We start from the raw sequence: 24,005 nt of genomic DNA, 5'->3' as shown, positions 1-24,005 counted from the left end.
TAACATAATTGAATAATTCATTTCATTGCATGTTATCAAGAATGTACTAAATTCAAGGTAGTTTACTGGAACAGTAAATACAGAAATTTTAAACCATTACCATTTTGCTTAAAGAGCTCAAAGTCTATAGAGAGGTTTTTTTTTCTTAATACAAAATTTCATTGAAGTGCTATAATAGACATAAACAACAGTATTGAAATATAGAGAAAAGGTAAAAAGGCACCTAAACAAGTATGAAGGTGTTAGAAATATTTTAAATTATGAGTGATGCTTCAGCTTAGCTCTGCATGCATTTAGTCACTGTGAAACTGTAGAATATGGGGAAATTGCTTTCAGGCAAAAGGAAAATGCTATGTGAGGAAAATTTTGAAAACATTTTTCTGAGTGCCTCAAACAGATTTTCTGAGTTCTCTGAGTCATTCTAGTGAATCGTTAAAAGTTGAGGACTCTTGACACAGAGTAAATGAAGGATATTTTGGTTTGGTTTGGTTTTTGGTTTTTGTCTCTATAGAAAAGACAGGAAAAGAACACCTGTGACCTCTAACACCTATCTACATTAGTTTTTCTTCCTGTGTGATTTCCTCTTATTAAAAAGTGAACATAGGCTGGGTGTGGTGGCTCACGCCTGTAATCCCAAAGTTTTGGGAGGATGAGGCGGGTGGATCACCTGAGGTAAGGAGTTCGAGACCACCCTGGCCAAAATAGTGAAACCCCATCTCTACTAAAAATGCCAAAAATTAGCCTGGTGTGGTGGCACACGCCTTAGCCCCAGATACTCAGGAGGCTGAGGCAGAAGAATCACTTGAACCAGGGAGGCAGAGGTGGCAGTCAGTTGAGATGGCTCCTGTGCACCCCAGCCTGAGTGACAGAGAGAGACTCTGTCTCAAATAAATAAATAAATAAATAAATAAATAAATAAATAAATAAATAAAGTGAATATAAAATACCAAAATATAATCCTTCTACAACCAATTATGGGATTTAAATGAAGAGTCCCTACTAAATATTCCATATTTTGGATTCTCATTAAATTTTATAGGTTGTGAATACAAATCAAATGGTTACCTAAAGTAATGCCATTTAACATGATACAAATTCAACTACTATTAGAGCAAAAGCATCTGTTAATGAATAACAATCTGTGCATTTTAGTGAATAATTAAAAATCACTAAATTATAAATGGATTGAGCTTTCATTTCCAAAAATTGTCATCATATACAAATTAACACATATAACTAATACTATCTAAAATGTGAAAAGCCGTATCAATCATAAATTGGCATGGATGTATAGATGTTCACTGAACTTGTCTGCTAAAGAAACATCACAAAAAATTAAGTTATCATATCATAGGTATTTTCTCCCTGTCCCTACTTGTTTATGATAGATTATTCTAATTTAATGTTTAAATTAAATATTTGTATATAAGTAGTTTTTAAATCAAATGTTACTAAAAATTATATGGACAATTAACACTCCCTTGTCTCTTCATTGTTTTTATTTTTTCTTTATTCTCACTACTTGATTTTTCCTTACTATTTATCTTGATTTTCTCTACTTGATTTTTCTCACTACTTGATTTTTTGTTTTCCCTCTTTATTTTAATTACTTTATTTTTTGTTACATTTATTTAATGATTCTTAGACACCCACTCAAATTTAACTGTGAAGCATTTACAGGTGGATGAAAAACTGAACTTAGAGTTTGGACTTGTTTACCAATAGATCTCAATCTGTGGTGATTTGTCAGCGATATTGCTATTGCACTGGAATATAACCAACGGTCTAAAGACCATATATATTTTACTTTTGTGTTATTTAGTTTCTTCAGGGAGAAAATCTCTAATTTTCTACCAAAGTATAAAGTGGCCCTCGGTGTTCTGTGATCTAAGAGAACAAAGAGGACGGGAATTTGCTGATTTCAGTACACCATCACTCTGACCATCTCCTCATACCTTTCCTTTTTATAGCTGGGATATCTAATTCAGTGGGAGGATGATGTATCCACAGAGCTGCAAAAAACAACAACAGCACCTATGCTAAGCCTTGTATCCATACAGGCAGATGCCATGGTATTTGACAGGTTAAGAATTAGAGTACTCTTGCTGTCCTGCTTTGTATTAGAGTGTTCATAGCTGATTCTAATATTGCTACATGGGCCATGTCATCACCCATCCCAACACTTCCTTACAGATATGCTGTGTAAAAAGTTTTGGCTACTGAAATGTTCAATTTTAGGTACATATAAACTTAAAAATGGGCCTAGGGCCAAATAAAAGAAAAATTGTGTGAACTTGGAAAGATGTACGATTGGGTAATGATAATCCTCTCCTATCCCTTCATACCACATCCTGAACCCAGAAACTTCCAATAGAACCTGAGCATATTTACTCTCATATTTAATTTTTGTGCTAATTTATTTAATCAACTAAGCCAACCTTTAATTGTCAAGACCAAAATTTTAAAGATGATGACAAATATATTTTATCTATGTAATATTACTTTTCTTGACCATTTCTGTACAGCAAAGTGCATACCATAATCAGAAGAAATATATTCAGGCCGCCTGGATAGCAAAATTGATTTTTCTGTTTCATACCTTTAATTGTGTCCTCTGAATTTTATATTTTAACTAACAAACAATGCCTAAAATAGAACAGAATAACATCTGTTAGCATCCAGTTGTAGACCTGGAGGCTGCTGATAAAAATCTAAAGTAATTCACTCACCTATTCCATAGGTCCTTGTCCTTGGGGAATTCAACTCAAGGGGATTTTCAATGAATTTCATTCTGGTTAACATTTGGGTGATATGTATTCTTTTTCGTTTGAAAATTATATTAGCTATTTCATTGTGTGCAATTAAAATGTCTTCTCTCCTAGCGCAACAGTGCTTGGCAGCAGCACCAACATGCCTCCTCTTTTCATGAAACAAGGTAATGAGCACTACAATTCTAAGCACTTTGCCTGAAAATTCCAATGAGCTAACATCTGAGTTGTTCTGTGTGTGTGTGTGTGGGGGGGGGGGGGGGGTGTGCATGTTTCACATAACCCATTCTCATTCTCCCTCAAAATTCCCACAGAAATTCATGACTGATTTTTCCATACAGGAGAGTTTTTATTGTGCAATTATCTAGGGTTCATTTGCCTAACTATACAGCAAAGCCAATGACTAAAGCCCAACTATTTGATTATCCGTTCACCCTACTGATAGGGGAAACGTAAATATTCTTCCACTGATGAAAGGTTTAACTTTACTCACTGTTCAGGCTTTTACTAGTTTTCTTCCATAAAGGTTTTATCATCCACAGAGAATATTGATGCCAATTTTTCTTTTTTTTTTTTTTTTTTTTTTTTTTTTTTTTGAGACGGAGTCTCACGCTGTTGCCCAGGCTGGAGTGCAGTGGCGTGATCTCGGCTCACTGCAAGCTCCGCCTCCCGGGTTCCCGCCATTCTCCTGCCTCAGACTCCTGAGTAGCTGGGACTACAGGCGCCCGCCACCGCGCCCGGCTAATTTTTTGTATTTTTAGTAGAGACGGGGTTTCACTGTGGTCTCGATCTCCTGACCTTGTGATCCGCCCGCCTCGGCCTCCCAAAGTGCTGGGATTACAGGCTTGAGCCACCGCGCCCGGCCAAGATGCCAATTTTTCTATTAATAGTAATGGCCTTCTATCCACAAACTATTAGTAAATCAGAGAGCCTGCATTTTCTCTAATAGCAGAGTTTTGGGCTTGGATCACGCAGCAGTGGGAGTGGAGAGTTAATCAGATAGCTTTATCATGGATTCCATGGGGAGTGAAGCAAACTGCTTAAGTATGTGGTGGACTTTTCCCTGAACTCCCTCCCTCTCCCCTTCTCCATTCCATGCTGTTGATTACTCCACTGTCACTTTATGAATGAGGTATTGTATGCCACCCTTATCTATTGAATGTCTTTCTGACATCACCCAAAATTTGTTCAGCATAGCTGGGGTTCATCTGAGGTCCATCGGTGGTAGTAGTGATCTGTGTCGAAGCTGAGTCACAGTTTAAGGTAGAAACAATTAATATATTCATTTTTCAAATAAGAAAGTAGAGAAATTAAAAGACCTGTACAAAATCATCCAGCTACAATAGCAGACCTTGAGGCCAAAGCCAGGCCTCTCTGTCTTTGATACTGAGCTTATTAATCTGTATCACATACCACTCAATTTATTCAAGTGTTCTTTTATGGCTCTAATAAATGTGTACATGTGGCTTCTTAAAGTAGTATTTACCTAGTTAATTGGTTTTTAAAGTTTGTTTGTTTATTAATTCATTTATTCATTGAAGCTGTAAATGTAAATTTCCACTGTGATAATATAAACTATCATAATTTAGAATTATTAGATCCCCAAATAATAAGGATTTCTTAGCATATGTTGGATATTGGTGCCTAATTAACCTAAATTAACTATGTAAAAGAAATATTGACTAGAATAATATATTCAGTAGTGTATAGATAAGTAAACATTAGAGATATCTGTGGCTTACCACAACAGACGTTTGCTTCTCAATCACGTAAATTAAAAAGTAGATGTTCCTGATATGTGACAGGAAAGAAGAAGGGCAGTGGCCTTAGCTGAAGACAAGCATTCAGGAACCAAAGCTGACAGTTCCTGGCATCAGCAACATGTGGCTTTTAAGGTTGTCCATTGCCCTCCAGGCTGCAGAATCAAGAAGAGAGAAGGTGGAGAAATCATATTCACATATCACTCACTTTGGCGGGGAATATAGGCATTTTTTATGTTCTCTTTTTATCCCTAGAAAATGGGGATCATGGTTTGGCTGCCAGTTTGGGGCAACAACTCTATGCCGTGGAAAAGGACCATGACTTTCTTATTGCACAGATAGCTGTCCCTGCTACAGACAGAATGCTAGCATTTTGGAAAACTTCTTATGAAAACTTTGATAATTCTTAAGCCAATGAGTAATTTATCAAATAAAGTGTTTTAAAGATGTTTATAACTGATGTGTGCTTGTTTAGTTAGCTGTAAGTTATAAGAAATGATAAAAATATTTGTGGCAGGGCCAGGAATTTAGCAAAACAGAAGCAGTATAAATTATTGTGTCCAAGCCTGAAGCACAGGGTTAGGCTAGCTTATGTAGTCATAAAAGTCCAACGGGGGTATTCATAAATTCCTTGTCATGGAACAAATGCAGGAATGGCACTCAAGAGAAGAGGTTTTACAGCCCTGCGATGTCCTTGTTATTCTCCACATTGATCTCCAGTTGCTGCCTGACTGGAAGTACATATTACAAAAGGCTGATGAAACTGTGAAAGGCTCAGAGAAGTAAAGCACTCAGTACTTCCTATGGTATAATGAAGATATATGCAGTTACATGAAAATTAAGATGGTCCCAGATCAATAATGTAAATCAAAGAATAAAAAAGACCAACCAGTTTTTCTGAAAAAGAAACTACAGTGAAACTGTAGATCACAACTAATTTGTGAGGTTGTAATGTACAGAGTATGCTTAAGATTTCAAAGTTCTTGTATTGCTTATCTGAATGAAATGAAACACATATATCATTCTAACAAATATCTCCCAGCAGATTGTGAACTTTGAAAATGGGAAAAGGAATTAAAGGCAATGTATTTTATATATGTGTTCCTTCTTCTCAGGTTCAGTTATTTCCCCATAAAGAATTCATATTTTCTATTCAACAGACATTGACCAGTCTTTTAATAGATGCTGCTTGCTAAGGTAGTGCAAAAACTAACTCTCAAAAACAATAAACACAACAGCTCTCATTTATCTAGTTGTCTGAGTGACCACCTTAGTAACCCATTTCAAAATAGTAGAAGGGGTGTAGAGATATGACTTGATTCTCTTCTTTAAATGTTTATTTTAAGTTCAGGGTTATATGTGCAGATTTGTTATAAAGAAAAACTTCTGTCATAGGGATTTGCTGTAGAGATTATTTCATCACCCAGGTATTAAGCCCAGTACCCATTAGTTATTTTTTTCCTGCTCCTTTTCCTCCTCCCACACTCCAGCCTCCAGTAGGCCTAAATGTCTATTATTCCCCTTTATGTGTCCATGTATTCTTATCTTTTAGCTCCTACTTATAAGTGAGAATATTTGGTTTTGGTTTTCTGTTCCTGTGTTAGTTTCCTAAAGATAATGGCCTCAAGCTCCATCCATTTTCCTGCAAAGGACATTATCTCATTTTTTATGGCTGCATAGTATTCCATTGTGTATATGTACATTTTCTTTATCCTGTCTATCACTGATGGGCATGTAGGTTGATTCCATGTCTTTGCTACTATAAATAGTGCTGCAATGTACATATATGTGCATATGTCTTTATGAAAGAATGATTTATATTCCTTTGGGTATATACTTAGTAATGGTTTTGCTGTTTTTAGGTCTTTGAGGAATCACCACACTGTCTTCCACAATGATTGAACTAATTTACAGTCCCACCAGCAGTGTATAAGCATTTCTTTTTCTCTGCAGCCTCACCAGCATCTGTTATTTTTTGACTTTTTAATAATAGTCATTCTGACTGTTGTGAGATGGTATCTAATTGTGGTTTTGATTTCATTCCTCTAATAATCACCGATGAGCTTTTTTCATGTGCTTGTTGGATGCACGTACATCTTCTTTTGAAAACCATCTTTTCATATTCTTCCCCCACTTTTTAATGAGGTTGTTTGTTGTTTTCTTACAAATTGGTCTAAGTTTCTTATAGATGGTTGTCAGATGCACAGTTTGCAAAATTATTCTCCCATTCTGTAGGTTGTCTGTTCACTTTAATGATAGTTTCTTTTTCTGTGCAGAAGCTCTTTAGTTTATTTACCTTCCATTTGTCAATTTTTGCTTTCGTTGCAGTTGCTTTTGGTACCTTTGTCATAAAATCTTTGCCCCTGTTCCTAAGTTCAGAATGTGATGTCCTAGGTTGTGTTTCAGAGTTTTTATTATTTTGAATTTAACATTTAAGCTTTAAATCTATCATGAGTTAATTTTTGTATATAGTGTCAGAAAGGAGTCTAGTTTCAACCTTCTGTACATTTTTAGCCAATTCACCCAGCCCCAATTATTGGATAGTGAGTCCTTCCCCCATTTCTTGTTTTTGCCAAGTTTGCTAAACAGCAGATAGTTGTAGGCATGTGGCCTTATTTCTGTGTTCTGTATTCTTTTCCATTGGCTATGTGTCTGTTTTTTTGTACCAGTGCCATGCTGCCTTGATTACTGTAGCCTTGTAATATAGTTCGAAGTCAGGTAGCATGATGCTTCCAGCTTTATTCTTTTTGCTAAGATTGTCTTGGCTATTTGGGCTCTTTTTTGGCTCCATATGAGTTTTAAGAGGTTTTTTTTTTTTCTAGTTCTGTGAAGAATATTAATGGTAATTTAACGGGAATAGCGTTGACTTTGTAAATTCCTTTGAGCAGCATGATCATTTTAATGATATTGATTATTTCTATCCATAACTGTGGAAGGTTTTTCCATTTGTTTGTCCCATCTCTGATTTCTTTGAGGAGTGTTTTGTAGTTTTCCTTTTAGAGATCTTTCACCTTCCTAGTTATGTATTTTATTCTTCCTGTGGAAGATTGAGATTACATTTCTCAGCTTGACTGTTGTTGATATATAGAAATGTTAGTGACTTTTGCACATTGATTTTTGTATCTTGAGACTTTGCTGAAGTTGTTAATTAGCTTAAGGAGCTTTTGGACTGATTCTATGTGGTAGAATCCATGTCATCTGCAAACATGTATATTTTTACTTCCTCTCCTTCTATTTAGAAGCCCTTTATTTCTTTCTCTTGCCAGACTGCCCTGGCCAGGACTTCCAATAGTATGTGGAATAGGTGTGGTGACAGAGGGCATTTTTGTGTTGTGCTGGTTTTCAGGGAAAATGCTTCCAGCTTTTGGCCATTCAACACAATGTTGACTGTGGGTTTGTTCCTTCTTTTTTCAATTACTCGTAGCTTTTATCTTAAGTTTGGGGTTACATATGAAGGCTTGTTATATAGGTAAACTCATGTCATAGGGATTTGTTCTATAGATTATTTAATCACCCAGGAACTAAGCCCAGTAATACCCAATAGTTATCTTTTCTGTTCCTCTGCCTCCTCTTACTCTCTGCCCTTAAGGAGACCTCAGTGTCTGTTGCTTCTTTCTTAGTTGTTCAAAAGTTTTATCAATACCCAGTTTATTGAGAATTTTTAATGTGAAGAGGTGCTGAATTTTATCAAAAGCCTTTTATGCACCTGTTGAGATAATTATGTGAATTTTGCCTTTAGTCCTTTTTATATGATAAATCACTTTAATTGATTTGTGTATATTCAACCAACCTTACATCCTGGGGATGAAGCCTACTTGATAATGGTGGATTAGCTTTTGGATGTGCTGCTGAATTCAGTTTGCAAGGTTTTGTTTTGAGGATTTTTGCACTGATGTTCGTAAAGAATATTGGCCTGAAGTTTTATTTTCTTGTTGGGACTCTGCCAGGTTTTGATCAGGATGATGCTGGCCTCATACAATGAGTTTGGAAGGAGTTTATTCTCCTCAATTTTTTGGAACAGTTTCACTGGGAATGGTACCAGCTATATTTTGTACATCTGGTACAATTCAGCTGTGACTCTGTCAGATCCTGTGCTTTGTTTAGTTGGTAGGCTATTTATCACTGATTCAATTTTAGAGCTTGTTATTTGTCTGTTCAGGACATCAACTTATTCCTGGTTCAGTCTTGGGAGGCTGTATGTGTTCAAGAATTTATCCATTTCTTTTAGGTTTTCTAGTGTATGTACAAAGAAATGTTCATAGTATTTTCTGATGGTTATTTTTATTTCTGTGGGGTCTGCAGTAACCTTCCTTTCATCATTTCTAATTGTGTTTATTTGAATCTTCTATCTTTTCTTCTTTATATATTCTAGATAGCAGTCTATTTTATCACTTTTTTCAAAAAACGAACTCCTGAATTCATTGATCTTTTAAAAGGTTTTTTATATGTGCCAGAAATTCTGGGATGTTGTATCTTTGTTCTCATAAGACATTCGGGCACATGTTGCTTAATTTCCATGTAATGTCATGGTTTTGAACAATTCTCTTAGTCTTGACTTCTATTTTTATTTCACTGTGGTTCAACAGTGTGTTTGTTATTATATCAGTTCTTTTGCATTTGCTGATTATTGTTTTATGTTCAGTTATATGGTCAATTTTAGATTATGTGCCATGTGGCAATGAGAAAAATGCATATTCTGTAGTTTTGTAGTGGAGAGTTCTATAGAGGTCCAACAGATTCTTTTGGTCCAATGTTGAGTTCCGGTTCTGAATATCTTTGCTATTTTTTCTGCCTTGGTGATCTATTTAATACGCCAGTGGTGTGTTGAAGTCCAGCCCTATTACTGTGTGGAAGTCTCAGCATGAAGGGGTGTTGAATTTTATTGAAAAGATTTTCTGCTTCTATTGAGATAATCATGTGGATTTGTCTTAAGTTCTGTTTAAATGATGAATCACGCTTATTGATTTGTGTATGTTGAACCAACCTTGCATCCTAGGGATAAAGCCTACTTGATCATGGTATAAAAGATATTTGAGGCCGGGTGCGGTGGCTCAAGCCTGTAATCCCAGCACTTTGGGAGGCCGAGACGGGCAGATCCTGAGCTCAGGAGATCGAGACCATCCTGGCTAACATGGTGAAACCCCGTCTCTACTAAAAAATACAAAAAACTAGCTGGGCGCGGAGGCGGGCACCTGTACTCCCAGCTACTCGGGAGGCTGAGGCAGGAGAATGGCGTGAACCTGAGAGGCGGAGCTTGCAATGAGGTGAGATCCGGCCATTGCACTCCAGCATGGGTGACAGAGCAAGACTCCGTCTCAAAAAAATAAATAAATAAATAAATAAATAAATAAATAAAAAGATATTTGAAGTGTTTTCTGATTTTGCTTGCCAGTATTTTGAGGATGTTTGCATAAATGTTCATGAAGGATATTGCCCTAAGTTTTCCTTTTTTGTTTTGTTTCTGTCCGATTTTGCTATCAGGATGATAGAATGAGTTAGGGAGGAGCCTCTCTTCAAGAATTTTTTGGTGTAGTTTCAGGAGAAATGATACCAGCTCTAGTTTGTACTTCTGGTACAATTCAGCTGTAAATCCATTTTGTCCTGGGATTTTTTGGGGGGTTGGTAGGCTATTTATTACTGATTCAATTTCAGAGCTGATTATTGTTCTATTTAAGCACTCAATTTTCCCTGCTTCAGTCTTGGGAGGATACCCACGTCCAGGAATTTATCCATTTCTTCCAGATTTTCTACTTGATGTGCATAAAGGGGTTCATAACATTATGTGGTAGTTATTTGTATTTCTGCGGGGTCAGTGGTGATATGCCTCTTGTTGTTTCTGAATGTGTTTATTTGAATCTGTTCCCTCTTATTTTTTATTAGTATATTTAATGATCTATTTATTTTATTGATATTTTCAGAAAACAGGCTGTTTAATTTGTTGATCTTTAGAGTGGCTTTTTTTTTTTTTTTTTTTTTTTTTTTTACCTCAATCTCCTTCAGTTCAGCTCTGATTTTGCTTATTTCTTGTCTTCTGCTAGCTTGGAGTTGGTTTATTCTTCTTTCTCTAGTTCTTTTAGTTGTGACATTAGGTTGTCAAGTTGAGATCTTTCTAACTTTTTAATGTGAGCATTTAGTGCTATAAAATTCCCACTTAACCCTGTGTTATCTGTGTCTCAGAGATTATAACATGTTGCATCTTTGTTCTCATTACTTTCAAAGAGTTTCTTGATTTCTCACTTAATTTCATGATTTACCCATAAGTCATTCAGGAGCAGGTTATTCAGTTTCCATGTAATCGAATGCCTTTGAGCGAAATAGTTAGTCTTGGTTTTTAACTTTACTCTGCTGTGGTCTGAGAGAGTGCTTGCTATGATTTAAGTTCTTTTCCATTTGCTGAGGAGTGTTTTACTTTTGATTATGTGATCGATTATATAGTTTATGCCATGTGATGAGAAGAAGAATGTATATTCTATTGTTTTCTGGTGCAGAGTTCTGTAGATGTCTATCAGATCTATTTGAACCAAAGCTGAGTTCAGGCCTTAAATGTTTTTGTTAATTTTCTGCCTCGATGGTTTATCTAATGCTGTCAGTGGAGTGTTGAATTCTCCTGTTAATATTATGTGGGAGTCTAAGTCTCTTTGAAGTTCTCTACGAACTTGCTTTATGAATCTGTGTGCTTCTGTGTTGGGAATATATTCTGAATTTGATTGGTGGCCTTTCTAGCTATGTTGGGGAAGTTCTTATGGATGATATCCTGAAATATGTTTTCAAAGTTGCTTCCATTCTCCCCATCTTTTTCAGGGACAGCAATGAGTCATACATTTGGTCTATTTACATAATCCCCTATTTCTCTGAGGTTTTATTCATTTATTTCCTTCTTTTTTCTCTATTCTTGTCTGGCTGTCTTATTTCAGAAAGGCAGCCATCAACCTTTGAGATTCTTTCCTCCATTTGGTCTGTTCTGCTACTAATACTTGTGAGTGCCTTATGAAATTCTTGTAGTGCGTTTTTCAGTTTTATCAGGTTGGTTCCATTTTTTTTTTCTACACTGCCTGTTTTGTCTGTCTGTTCCTGCATTGTTTTAACATGATTTTTAGCTTCCTTGGAATGAGTTTTAATGTACATCTTTAGCTCAATTATCTTTTTTCCTATCCTTAGTCTGAATTCTATTTCTGTTATTTCAGCAGCTCAACACAGTTCAGAACTCCTGCTGGAGAGATGATTCAGCTGTTTGCAGGAATAAGGCCCTTTGACTTTGTGAGTTTTCAGAGATTTTGTGCTGATTCTTTCTCATCTTTGTGGGTTTGTCTTCCTTCAGTCTTTGACATTGCTAACCTTTTGATTTTTGTTTGTTTGTTTGTTTGCTTTCATCTCATTTGATTCCTTTGAGGTTTTGATTGTGGTATAAGGTGGATTCAGTTGACTGGCTTCATTTCTGGAAGATTTTAGGGGACCAACACTCTGCTCCCAAATCCTGAACTGTGTGTTCTAACTGGGAGACATATATTGGACCCCAACTTTGCTCTCTGGCTTCTCAAGGTTAGGAATCTACTGAGCTGGGGGAATTTGAGGTGTTCCCAGACCCCCAAGTCACTACACTCCAATGGATAGTGTCAGCTAAAGCCTTTCATAGTGCAGTGACAGCAAGATCCATCCTCACATTCCAGCAATAGCAGTAGTGGAAGCTGTGGCAGAGTGCTAGTGGGTTCTGAGGTGCCTGCCTCCCTTGCAGCTTGGTTTGAGGGGAAGGTGGGGGCAGCTGGGGACCCCTGCTGGAGACTGTGTGAACAGCTGTGCTCAAGGTGGTATTGGCTCAGGGGCCAGGCAGTGACAGGCACAAGTCTGGGCACCTTCTCTGTTCCCTTCAAGCAGGAGTGATGGCTCAGGACGGAGGAAGATCCACTGTTCGCTGCATAGTGTTAGTACAAGGGTGGGGTGCTTGTAGGTGTGGGGCTTGCTGGCTCTGTGCCCTCCAAGGCTCTGTCTGCAATGGCATTCTGGAAGGGAAGGGGAGGCGGATTGGACTCCAGCATGCTGTCAGTGCCAGGAAAGCAAAACCCACCTGCACAGACACACCAACAGAGCATTCTGGGGGGGGGTTTTCTTGAGCCCAGTGGGGAAGCTACAATTTAGGGAGGGAGCATGTAGGCTGGGGCCTCGACATAGGTGCTGCCCCACTGGAGCTGTCTGCCAGTCCCACACAGTCTGCCAGCACAGAAACTATGACATAGGCCCCAGACCACTCTGGGCTGCCCTGCAAGTAGGCATAGTCATGCTGGGGCTCTGGAAGAGGCCAGTAGACCAGGGAGTGCTCAGGTCAGACTGTCCTTATCTATTGGACAAGCCCCATTTTGCAGCGTTCAGATCCAGCAGTTCCTCTAGGGCTAATGTTTCCTATGGGAGCAAGTCAAGCCTAGCAGGATGGCCATCTCTGGCCTTAATCTGCTACAGATGCTCCTGTACCAAAACTTCTGGAGTCCACATCAGCTGGCTTACTGCTTCTACCACTTCTCTAAGCAGCTCTCCCTGCCAATTCGAATGCCTGCGGTGGTTGAGGGGTCTCCTGCCGGTGCTCTAGAGGCCTGTGGTGAGGGCAGGTTGCTCTTCGCCATTTCAACTCACCCATTCCTCCAGAGCCATTGGTGGCCAGGAATGAGACTGGGTGCAATTTATCTACATGTAGCGTTCCCAACGTTCTCCTCCTTCTGCCAGCGTCCCTGTCCTCCCTGTGTCCACTCTCGGGAAGACTGGTTAGGAGCATGTCAGGAGCATGCCAGTCGTCTCAGTCTCTAGGTAGGAGCTGTTCCACCTGTCTGCATTTAGTTGGCCATCTTACTGCATATGACTCTTTTGCTATACCAAAACTATGATCAACAGCCAGTCCCAAATGAAAGCAGTGAATGAAAAGGTGTTAGGTTGCTATAAGAAAATGTGTTAAACATATGATACCCACTGTTTGTCAGAAATGCAATAGCGACAGCCTGCCAGGGAGAAAACAGCAACTTACAATAATTTATCTTAAGGTGAACTTATCCTTTATGCCAGTTTCATCCTCTAATAATAGTAGATTAAAAGGATGAAACTAAATTGTATTTAGAACTATTTGGTTACATACATTCATGATTTTTAATAATAGATATGCTGCATGCATTAGATGACCAGGCCCTTATTTTTGTCATGTAAGGTAACATATTCAAAGGTTCCAGGGATCAGAACGTGGACTTCTTTGGGGTTTGGGGGCATTATTCAGCCTACCCGAATAAATCTGAGGTGATTTATAAGAATGGCCTAGAAAAAATGATGTTCCATAACTGTGACTACCATGTTATAAATGTTATACCATGTTATAAATGAGCCAGTCAAAAGTTATTTTTGCTGTCAAAGTCTAGTGTTTCTGAAAAATGGAAACTGAAGAAATCAAAAGTCATTTTTGCTTTTTTCACAGAGGAACAACTTACGTAGTTCTTTTTCTTTTTACGTGTATGGTATTTTAATATTTTTACCAAATAAGATTTTTCATGGAACTCGTAATTTTCTAATTTTCTTTTAACAGTTTCTTCTGATTATAGAAGTCATATTAGTGTTTTATTAGAAAACTGGATAAATAAAAATAAAGATATAAAACAAGGTATGAATTCAGGAATCATATTGCTCGATAACACACTGATAATATTTTGGTAATATGTCTAATAGTCTGTTTCTCCTACCATTTATATCTAGAAACATTTTGCTTCAATAAAGTACATGTTATAATAACTCACATGGATTCAGCACTTAAAATATAGCAGACTGTACTATGGACTGTCAAAATGGCCATGAGTACATTGACTGTATATATTTAAATATATGTATATTTAAATAATATATTTAATGATATAATTTAATTAATAATATAATTAAATAAAAATGTATTTAAATAATAAGTTAGCCATGGTTAAGTAGTGTAATTTAACAAATTATTGAGTCATAGGTTATGACTTTTGACACATTGGGATATATTACTTTTCAGAAAATGAATACTTTCAGTCATATCAGTGTATGCCGTACTTTCTTGAGGCCGTAGATTTTTGAATCCAGGTTTTGATTCCTTCCTGACTCACCCAATTAAGAGTGTAGAATATAACCCAAGGAAATCTCATAGAATAACTAGACATTTCTTGCCTCGTACTATGATTTTTATCTAAAATTTCATGACAAAGAAGGACACCCTTGCTGTATACCAGAGCATTTTTAGAACATTTAAGAACTCAGGTGCCCAACTTCTTGTACTACGGCTACTGAGTCGGGGCCTTCCTATTTAGGAATTAAGAATATGTACTTTTGGTTTTCCGTTCCTGCATTAATTTGTTCAGTATTTGGGTCTTTAGTTCCAGCGATGTGGGAGCTAAGCATTGAGCATACACGGGATGTGCATATCATGTAAATATGGGAATAATGGATAATGCGGACTACTCCAGGGTGGAGGGATGGGGGTAGGGGGGAGTTAAGAAACTACCTATCAGGTACTACGCTCACTACCAGGGTGCCAGGGTCCGTACTCCAAACCTCAGCATCATGTAATATTCTCAGGTAAAAAATCTGTACATGTATACCCCACATCTAAAATAAAAGTTAAAATTAAAAAATGATATAGTCCCCAAAGAAAAGAATATGTCTTCTTAAAACACTTTCCAGGTAACTAAGATGTACCTCTAGGTTGTAGAATCTCTGAGTAAATGCTAATGCCTCAGACCGTTAGTTTGACTGCCTCTACTTTCTAGTTCTTTGTTATTAGCAAACATCTTATCTAGTCCTTCTAAGACTGGGAAAATGTAGTCTAAAAAAGAACACTTCTTCTCTTTAGTTTGTCCTATTTTGTTCATTATGGGGTCCCTTAAACCTAAGTTTCCAGTAAATGAGTCAAAATTCATTTGTTTTCCTGGTAGATGTTTCATAAACTTAGCACAATTTATTGTGAAGATTATCTTTGTGCCTCTTAAACAGCAGTGAAGCTTTTTCATGAATCAGGTCACTGTGTATGTGTGGTCTGATTCTGGATTCTGTTTCATACATTGATTTGTTCTTGAATCAATACCACACTGTCTTAATTTCTAAGCCCTTCATATCAAGTAACTTATACCCTAAAGCTTTCCTACTTCTTCCTCAAGATTAACTTGTCTATCCTGGGTCACTTTCATTTTTATATACATATTAGAATCAACTTTTAAATTTTCATAAAAGTGCCTAGAAGGATCTTGATAGTAATTGTACTAAATCTATAGAAGAATTTGGGAGATTAGTATCCTAAAAATTTTTAATTTTCCAATCAATAAATACAGTATACACTTTCATTTATTTGTCTCATTCAGTGTCTCAATAATACTTTAAATTTATAGCTATCCAGTACATCTTTTGTTAGTTATCCCTAAGTAACGTATTATTTGCATAGTGTTGTAAACAAGACTTTTATTTTGTTTTCCAGTTTTCTAAATGTTGCTAGAATAGAAATCCATTTGGTAAACTGTGCCCCATGATCTTGTTCAATTTACTCATTAATTCTAATAGATTGCTTATAATACTATTCAATTTCCTAAATATTTTCCCTTTCCCTCTTCACTATCTATATGTTTTATTCTATTTATCATACCCTATTTTAGTGGCAAGAACATTTGGAGTTCATTAGCAGTGATGGTGGTGTATACCTTTGTCTTTTACCCATCCTTAAAGGGAAAATATTCACTGTTTCACCATTAAATATAATGTTAGCTGTAGGTTTTGTGTGGGTTTTGTATAGATTATCAGATTAATTTCTTTTTATATTTATAGAGTTTGTTAAGAATTTTGATCATGGTCAGGTAATGCATTTTATTCATATTGTATTTAAGGCTTTGTTTATGCCTTAAAATTATCATATGGGTTTTGTTTCTTAATCTGTTAACATGATGACTTTAATGATTTTTCAATAGTAAACTAACCTCACATTCCTGAAATAAAACTTACTAGATAATTGTCTATTAATGTTGTTATATATAACTTTGATTTGAGAATTTGATTTGGGAATATTTTTATAGGCTTATGTATATATTTATGAGAAATATTGCCTTTTATTTTGCTTTTTCCTATCTAGTTTTGGTATCAAGGTTATTATAGAATAAGAAAATGATGTGGAAGTTCTTCCAGTCTTACTCTTTGGAAGTATTTGTGTAAAATTGATATAATTCCTTTCTTAGACATTTGGAACACTTCCCTTTGAATCATCTGAGTCTAAAAGTGTGTAAAGATAAGTGTTTGTGTGCAGATATTTAATTTTAGATTCAATTTCCTTAGTGAAACCTTTCAGATTATCTATTTATTCTGATGCTAATTGTGATGAGTTATATATTTTGAGAACTCATCCATTATTGTGAACATTTTAACTTTATTGCTATAAATTCATCATAATGTCTTTTTTATCTGTGAGATCTAGGTTGATTATTTATTCTGATATTGATAACTTAACATTATCTCTATTTTTTCTGGTAAGACTTGTTAACAAGTTATAATTTTAATCAATATTTTCAAAGAATGAATTTCTGGATCTAATTTATATTCCCTATTCCATTGCTTTTTCTTGTGCCTTTACTATTCCTTTGAGCTTAATTTGCTTTTTATCCAACAAGCTTGTTGAGTTGAAAGCTTAAATCAATGCTTTACAGCTTTTCTTCCTTTCTAAATTGTGCATTTAGAACTTATAGTTGTACTTTACATTTTATTACATGCTTTGCAGACAAACTGCATACTTTACATGACCCATATTGATTATTTAAAAGTCATTATTTAATCTTTCTGAATTCCGAATCAACACTTGGTCTTTATTATCAGCTCTCCTTTTTTTTTTTTTTTTCTACCGTCTTTTTCACTCAGTTTTGCCTGTTTTTGTCATGTCTCAAAAATTTTGAACAGATGCCAGGCTGCATATTAAAAATTATGGAGTCTCTAGTCTCTGTTATTTTTAGCAGATAGAGTGCCAGCAGATCAGTTTCATTCTTGGCCGACTGGGTTTGAGGCTTGGTTAGGGATAGTCTGTTTCTGTTTCTCATGCATATTATTGCCACTTTAGGTATCTATTGCAAGTACCAAATTACTCCCAAACTTACTGTTTTTAACAACAGCATTTATTATCTCACAGTCTATATAGGCCAGAAATCTGGGAATGATTAAGCTGGACTTTCTGCTTCAAAGTCTCACATGCTGAATTCCATGTGTCGGCAGGACCACAGTCCTCCCAAGGATTATCTGGGGAAGGATCCGCTTCCATGCTTATTCATGTGATTGTAGCAGAATTCAGGTCCTTTTGGGCTGTTGGACAAGGGACTTGGTTCCTCATTGGCTGTTGCCTGGAGGCCATGTGAATTTCTCCATAGAGTAGATCACATATGGTGTAAATATGATACTGTGTAATATACCACAGTAGAACACAACCTTTACTCCTGTGGAGTGACCTTCATTCAAAAGGCATAGTCCTTCCATTGTCTCAACTGAAGTCTTGAGGTGTTTCCTAAAGTCTTTCCTCCATGGTAAAACTTGAAATTCACTCATTCTCCACTTAGGATAACATAGCTGCTAAAATCTCTGCTCAACAATTCAGCCTCCCAGTTGCTGTCTTCTGATTTGTTTCTTGGAATATGTGACATTTGCATGACCTGAAAATTAATTCTCTCTGGATTTTTGCGTCTCTTGTCCTAGCTTTAAACTGTGCAGACCCGAACCGTCCCTTTTGTTCTCTGTCCCTTCTGATGCTTCAGTTTTCTGATATGGTAAAATCTTCCTTAAATACAATTTTTATAATGTATTCTAGGAAAAATCGGAGGTGAATTCAAGCTAATCTCATGGGCTTCTTTCCTTTCAGGATTATGGTTCCTAAAAACTTGCCTGTTTGGGTTGCTGTTTAAATGGCTTGTAAAAGCCATTTTATATATTTGTCTAGTAATTTTTTTTCAAGCAAGATGGTTATTTTGATACAGTATACGTTACTAAAATTATGTATCACTATTTTTCACTCTTATGTTTGTATTATAAGAATTTTTGAAGTAAAAGCATTTATATTTTATTACATTAAGTGGCACTGTTTCTGTGTTTTGAACAAGGGACCTCACATTTTCGTTTTGTACCTTGTCCCACAAGTCCTCTAACTAGACCTGATTTCTGAGTAATAAACTTTTATCATCTGAATTATATTACTCCCTGAAAACCAATACATTATTACAAAATTATTTTCCCATAAAGCATCTTGCCCTGTATGACAGACTTGCCAGCTCTTCTCTAAACCCAGTTTCTTTTCTCTGTATGTATCTCAGGCTCCCTGGCCATTGGTGTGATTGTGTGACTGAATGCTAGTCAAAGAGAAATGAGTAAAAGTGTCAAGTCCTACTTCTAGTGCTAACCCATAAAAGTCTCCACTCTCTGACTCTTCATGCTTTTCCCTCCTTGATTCAATGCAGAAGACTGCAAAGACCTGGGAAGCCAGGCGTAGAAAGGGTGTAGTATAGGATCTTCTGGTAGGAAAGCTGCCTGCACCTCAGAAATATTGTTTTGGAACTTATTTATATGAATAACAAGATTATAATGTATCTGACTCATTATCCTCTTTTCGATGTTTATTTCAATATTTAACATTTCCATTAATAGTATAGTCTATCAAACCAAATTTCTTAATAACCAATATCAATGTCATCCTTTCGTTTCATTTTAAAATCCATTAATTGTCTCAAATGGACAAAGCCTTGATGTTAACAGAAAACATATGTTGGAGGAAGAAGAAAGTTGGGAAATAAAACTGATGATGTTGCATATATGTGGTTATTTTCATTGTATTGTATACATCATGATTCTGTTGAAACTAAGAGAAAGGACATTTTAATGTATTTGAGACAATTTGTTGCCTATATTTTAACATAAAAAACAAAATAGAGTTTGGCATCACAGCTTCAGCAGGTCGTTTTAGAAAGTACTAAGTTCTTTTCACAGATTGATATTACAGATGGTAGATGTAGTGGGCTGACTGGTAGCCCTCCAATAGATATGTTCACACCTTAATACAAGAACCCATGAATATTACCTTACTTAGAAAAAGAGTCTTTGTCATTATAATTAGCTGAAGGATCTTGGAATCTAGATTATTGTTAATATCTTGGGAAACTAGATTATTGGTAATATGTTAATGATTCAGCTCTAAGATAATGATACGGTTTGGCTGTGTTCACACCCAAATCTTGTCTTGAATTGTAGTTCCCAAATTCCCATGTATCATGGGAGGGACCCAGTGGGAGGAAATCAAATCACGGCGTGGGTCTTTTCCATGCTAGTCTCATGATGGTGAGTAAGTCTCACAAGATGGTTTTGTAAAAGGGAGTTCTCCAGCACAAGTTCTGCCTTTCCTGCCACCATGTAAAATGTCCCTTATTCTTCCACCATGATTGTGAGGCCTCCCCAGCCATGTGGAACTGTGAGTTAATTAAATCTCTTTCCTTTATAAATTACCCAGTCTTAGGTATGTTTTTATTAGCAGTATGAGAACAAACTAATGCAGATAATCTGAGTTAAATCTAAAACTATCTTTAATATATTTATGGCAACAATAATTTGACATATTTGATATTTGTGAAACCTAAATTATGATTTACACTTAGCATGGATTGAAATTAAATGACTAAAAGGAGAACAATTTCAAATGAAATAATATAAACAGTAACATAATCACGTATTTCAACAAATAATTTTATTATTTACTAATAAATTATCTCCCTTAAATTTATATAAACACACTTCATAATTTGTCACTCTATTATAAACCAATTTTCTTATGTATGCTTGTATGTTCTTTCTTCTGCAGTGTTTTGTCAGCCTACAGATTTGGTCTAATGATACTTTATCTGTAACTCCACACTGCCTCTGGGATCACTCAATGCAATTTTTAGAGAATAAAATGAATAGTTCTGTTGGGTTTTACTAACTCTTGAGAGAGTAGGAATGACACCTGCCATAAATTACTCAAGAAATTTAATACAAATAGAAGAAATAGCAGTAAGTTAAAGAAAAACCCTTTCAATTTAATCTGCCTACGGGAAACTGCATATAATCTATCCCTGATGTTTCTATTAATAAAGAAATAGAATAGTGAACTGCAAGAGGCAATGTATTATTATATTATGCATTGGCATTTTGTGATTAATGTGATGGCAAGACACTCATTCCACCTATTATTAAGCCTCAAGTTAATCTTGAAGGAGGCAGAGTGACTCATTAGGAGAAAAAAAAAAAAAAAAAAAAAAAAAAAAAAAAAAAAAAAAAAAAAAAAAAACCCAGAAATGAAGATACAGAAAATGGAACTCCGGAGTATTGAAAAATTAATGAAAATAATTTTTCAAGAAAAAATACCAATTTTCAAATATTTAGAAGACTATATTGTAGGAAGATAGTACATTTATTTAATGGGGCTCTGCTATGAATCGAATGTCTCCCCCAAATTTCAAATTTTTTAAGCTAGAAATTTAATCTCCAAATCACGTGTTGATTGGAGGTGGGATCTTTGAGAGGTAATTAGGATTAGATGCAGTCATCAGTGTGGGACTTCCACAATGGAACTGGTCGCCTTATAAAACAGAAAGAGAGACCTGACTGACATGTATATACTCTTGCCCTCTCATCATGTGAATGCTTTCTACCATGTTGTGACAGTAGAAAGGCCCTCACCTGATACCAGTGCCACACTCTTGGGCTTCCCAGTCACTAGAACGATGAAATAAATACACCTCTATTTTTATAAATTACCCAATCTGTGATAGCAACAGAAAATGGACGTAAGATGGACCCCAAATGGCAGAACTGGAATTATGGGGAAAATATGTGGAAACGGATTTTGGCTCAGTGAAACAGAATTTGGCACCACAACTTCAGCAGGTCATTTTAGAAAGTACTAAGTGCTTTTCACAAATTGATATGACAGATGGTAGATGTAGTGGACTGACTGGTAGCCCTCCAACAGATATGTTCACGCCTTAATCCAAGAACCCATGAACATTGCCTTATTTAGAAAAAGAGTATTTAAGTATTTGTCATTATAATTAGCTGGAGGATCTTGAGATGAGGAAATCATCCTGAATTGTCCAGAAGAGCAACAAAGGTCATTATAAGAGACATACAGAGAAGGAGACAGAAACAGTTTAGGTGATATGAAGACAGAAGCAGAAATTGGAGTGAGGTGGCCAAAAGTGAAGGAAGTCACTAACCACCAAAAGCCAGAAAAGGCATAGAAACAATTTACCTCTAGAGCCTCTATAGGGGGTATGACTCTCCCAACACCTGAATTTTGGATATCCGGCCATCAGAACTATTAGAGAATGAAGTTCTGTTGTTTCAAGCTACCAACTTTGTGGTAGTTTTTCATGTCATCCACAGAAAGCATATAGCTAATGGACAATAATGTAGAATGTAGAAGGAAATTAAGAACTGATACGAAGATTATATTGTATGATATTTATATTCCTCTTCCAAAACTTCCTACTGTTTTTTTCAAAAAAAAAAAAATATGTAGCATTCTGGAAACATTGATGCTATTTCCTACAGCTTCCAAAAAGGAAATTTTAAAGATCATTACAATGTTTCAGATAGTTGGCATTTAAAATAAATTCAATGAGAACATTTTCCTATTGGAAATTATAGTGGAATTGGTAAACATTTCAGAAAATTGCGATTAAAATATTTATCAATGTGCATAACACATTATCTAATCCACAAATTATTAATGCTTTTTCCTTTTTCTTACCCTTCTTTTCTTTATTTTCTATCATTTTTCCACATTGTGAGCAAACATAGTTAGACCTCTTTATATCCAAGATAAATTTATCTAATATAGATATTAAGAAAAAAGCATAGTTAGAAAAAATGATAAAAGTAAAAACTGACAAAATGTCTCTCCCTTAGGATCTACAAATGTATCTCTCTTAGGATAAACAAAATAAAAGTAAGAACCACTAAAATATATCTGTCTTAGGATATATAAAAATAAAAGCAAGAACTGCTAAAATGTATCTCTCTTGGGATCTTAAGGTCTATCTTTCTTATATTTGTAGCTTTACTATTTTCTTTCCCTAACCCAAGATGTAAAAGAACTTAACAGAATGATTTAACTCCTTTTTACTCAAATAAACTTGTGCATAGTTTCAAGAGCTTTTATTTTTGTTTAGAGTAGAACTGATCTAATTTCCTAGTTAGCTCACACTCTGCCAAGGAGGTACATGGAATTCGTGGAAAAGGATACACAGAAAGTTGTTTTAACCTAATAACACCTGTGCTTTTGTGCCCAGTCTTCTATAGCCAATTGTATACATAATATACACTTGGATAAATGATACCTGTATGTGAACAACAAAACTTTGGGCTTGATTTTTTTTCCTAGAACTCACTGCAGTAAAACTGTAGAAGAGTAGGATTTTATTTTGTTTTATACATTGCTTTTTTTTTAAGTTTTGGAAGCAGTTCAGATTAATTATTGCACAGTGTTTAGGATCACATGCATGAGTAGAGACAATATTCTCCAAATGTTTAATTTAAGTTTTGGTGCTCTTCTGAAAGTCTGCCAAATATCTTTTATATTTGTCAGTGGAAGGAAATGTTAGTGTAAAATAATAAAAGTCCATAAATCCAAATAGTTTTCTAATTATTCTTAAAAGTGTTCATAATGTTTTTACCTGCAATTTTTCCTGATTAAACCCATTTTGGTTTCAAGAATTGGCCTTCTCTGAAGACACTAGATTTTGGCCAAAAGAAGACAAGTCTGGTTAAAAGACATGCAAGACAATCACCAACTTGGCATCACAAGTTAGAAAGCACCAAGATGTTCAACAGATAATCCTGAATTATAATTAGTTTTATTCTTCTTAAATTACACCATTAAATAGAGCTCTGAAGTTCATAGTTAATATCTGTGCTCTTCCTTTCATGTGTTTCTTTATGCACATATATAGGTTTATAAGAAAACAATTCTTTAGTCAACTACAGAAAAAAAAAAGTTGACAGAAAAAAGCTCTTTTTGACATTGTCTCCCTAAATTTTGCTGTTAACCTTCAGTGCCTAATTCAAAGAGGAGTACTAAATTATCTTTATAGCCCGTAGAATGGATAAGGAAGGTTGATATAAGCACACACAAAAATATATGCAAGCACTTCAAGTGTATAGAAATTTAAGAAATAGAGATGGGATAAAGAAATGAATATGGAAATTCTTAAATGGAATAAAATACCCCAAGCCTCCATATTAATTAGAGGCCACAGAGACAGTCCTTGAATATATTGAGTAACTTTGGGTAGTTCAGAACTAGAAATTAGGAGATGAAATGTAGTCATGACTATAACCGTTGTCATACTCTCCTCTTTCTATACTACTTTGCACATTCAGCCCATGAATTTGTCATTCCCCTACTGATGTTTCTTACAATCCACACTATTATGGTTACTGGATC

General features: G+C 35.6%; 2 long non-coding RNA genes across 5 annotated transcripts in view; both read left to right on the top strand.

The window, feature by feature from the left end:
• Positions 1–24,005, top strand: part of LOC105486200 (uncharacterized) — a 308,856-nt gene that overhangs the window by 44,395 nt on the left and 240,456 nt on the right. For all 4 annotated transcript variants that reach the window (XR_011621065.1, XR_011621066.1, XR_011621067.1 and 1 more), the window contains exon 3: positions 2,883–2,935. This is a non-coding gene — a long non-coding RNA (uncharacterized lncRNA). The remainder of the gene's footprint in view (positions 1–2,882; positions 2,936–24,005) is intronic.
• Positions 10,540–24,005, top strand: part of LOC139362338 (uncharacterized) — a 112,138-nt gene continuing 98,672 nt past the window's right edge. Inside the window, exon 1 of the long non-coding RNA XR_011621073.1 lies at positions 10,540–11,785. This is a non-coding gene — a long non-coding RNA (uncharacterized lncRNA). The remainder of the gene's footprint in view (positions 11,786–24,005) is intronic.

The sequence above is a fragment of the Macaca nemestrina genome, chromosome 3 (assembly GCF_043159975.1).
Source record: "Macaca nemestrina isolate mMacNem1 chromosome 3, mMacNem.hap1, whole genome shotgun sequence".
Classification (NCBI taxonomy): domain Eukaryota; kingdom Metazoa; phylum Chordata; class Mammalia; order Primates; family Cercopithecidae; genus Macaca; species Macaca nemestrina.
The sequence above is the reverse complement of the archived record's forward strand: the minus strand, read 5'-3'. Positions and strand labels throughout refer to the sequence as shown.